Below are 2536 nucleotides of genomic sequence, written 5' to 3'. Positions count from 1 at the left end.
ACCCATCTACCGCTGACCAGGAAATTCCAGATCAATTGGTTTAAGATTATATTCCTGGGAGAGGCTGAAAATACAGAGGTTATGTATTAAGTCTTGGTTTACTGGTGGGGCTTAGCACAAATGATTCCATTTGGTGTCTGTTTTTGTTTTGTTTTGTTTTGTTTTGTTTTGTTTTGTTTTGTTTTGTTTAACACTGGCATATTGGGTCTTGTTGAGAGCCTGTTCCGGCGTCAGGTCCCTTCACAATCTCTGTGTATCTACTGGGATTCCATGATAATACGTGGCAGCACCGCTTCTCATGTTGACATTTACTCAACAATCTATATGTGCTTCTTGAACTTGAAATGTGCCTAAACATCTTCCTGAATCTGTCACGGCCAACCTTCATTTTCAGCACCTGACATTCTAACTTGAAATATATTTTTTTATTCTTTTAGAAGATTCTGTTCAAATTATGCTCAGGTCAACTTTTTCATTGAACTCATCATCCAACAGATATGATGATATTTCTCTTTATCCAATCTTTTCTATGTCACATTTTGCAGAAAATCTCATACATTGTGGTATTTCATTGAGAATTTTAAAGGAAGGAAACTCAAATATGCTGATTTAAGTCATCAATTTGAAATGGAGGACTTTCCTTCTATTCCAGGATAGTGTATCACCCATGAAAAGCGGAAAATTAGAGTTGGACAGCTCTTTTGAAATTTTTTAGTATGTTCTATGGAAAATGAAATGTCTGCACAGGACTTTGAGCTTTTATGAGACAATCCAATATAAATACAAAGACCTGACCCTTCCTCAATTGAAATGTTCTTCTGCATAGCTTGCATGATTTGGAGTTTTCAATGTATAATCAATATATTCCAAAAAGAAGAAGACAAAGATAAGGAGAAGATGAAAAAGAGAAAATGAAATGACTCTTCCTTGGAATTCTTTCTCTGTCAAATAAATAGTCTACGGCCATACCACCCTGAAAATGCCTGATCTCGTCTCTGTCAAATAAGTAAATGAAACCTTTAAAAAAAAAAAAAGAATTCTGTCTCTGATTTACCTCTTTTCAGGTTCAAGTAAAAAAATAATATGCTCTCCCAGAGCATATTTAACCTTTAAAACAAAGGTAAAGAGTATATTTATTTATAAGATAATATACTATATATATTTAATATGTATTAAATACAGTCCAAACAGTAGTCTCCTTAAATGTAATATGCTGATTAATAATCCACAGGATTATTAATTATAATTAATTTAAAATCCACATTTTTAGCATACTAACTGGAAACAAAAGAATGATGTACATCTCGTGTACTTAACTGTCTTATTTAAATCTCCAGTTGAATTGGATTGCCTGGCTACCTAATATGTTTGTTTGATCACCCATGGCAGTCCCATTTTTGAAGTTAAGAAGTAAGATTTCTTTTTCACTCTCTTAAAGGAAAATAAGCAAAAGTTACTCAATTATTCAAATATTAAATATCATTTGGTTTTTAGGTAACATTTAGACATATTTTACACACATTGTCTATGGTGCTTGCTTTAGTGAGTTTATAATGACTTCTGAAGTTAATATCACTAACCTATTTTTTGTAAATAAACATATATGCCAATATGTTACTGGAAAATCAAAAGATTTGTTAGCTGCATATTTGCTTATTATTTTGAGTAAATTTTGTTTTTCTCACTCTTGCCTAATTCTAGAAAGAAGGCAAAAGGAGCTTATCTAGTGTACACTTGCCTAAAGAAATAAGTGTTCAATACCAATTATGTACACAATACTTTTAGGGTTGCAGTGCTAAGGAGTTATAAAGGGTGTTTATCATGTGATCCTGTTTTCAAAAAGCTTATTCTCTTCTTGTTAAAAAAAAAAGATTATTGTGCACTGTTTATAATAAGCACTAGTACCAGCAAATATATTATAAATCATTAAATAATGTTAAATAATTAAATAATTAAATTATATTGTATAGAAGGGCCAGAAGTGACCACAATACAAAGTACAGTGAATGTTTACTACTAAGATGTGTTCAAAGTGAAGACATAACTGTAGTTTTGTCTTACAGGTATAGTAATATTTGAATAGATGGAAGGAAGGAGAGACATCTCATCCCAGGAGAAGAGATTAACTTGAAGAAACAAAGGCAGAAGAAAATATGGTCTGATACTTGCCCATAAGAAGGGATATATGGTAATAAACATGTAAGAATGCAATTATTCTCTAATTTAAGAAGAAAGGTGGTTTTACTTGCAGGAGATGGGAAAAATTAAACATGAATCTTTGAATATTGAATGCTTTATTATATCCAATATCCTGCTCTTAAAATGTACTTTCTACAGTGAAAAAGTAAAGCTATGGAGATCTTAAAATATATTATAAGTATGGTTCCATACATTACACCAAAAATAAAAATAAACTCCAAATGGATCATAGATTACATGAAAAATAGTTTTTAAAATACATTAAATTATATGAACAAATTCTTCTACAATTAGGTATGGGGGAGGTTTTCTGATAACAATTCAATATCAAGATGAG

This window comes from Eumetopias jubatus, unplaced genomic scaffold (assembly GCF_037043125.1).
Source record: "Eumetopias jubatus isolate StellerSeaLion01/CBP00866 unplaced genomic scaffold, mEumJub1_p1.0 scaffold_3, whole genome shotgun sequence".
Taxonomy (NCBI): Eukaryota; Metazoa; Chordata; class Mammalia; order Carnivora; family Otariidae; genus Eumetopias; species Eumetopias jubatus.
This window is presented reverse-complemented; position numbering follows the sequence as displayed.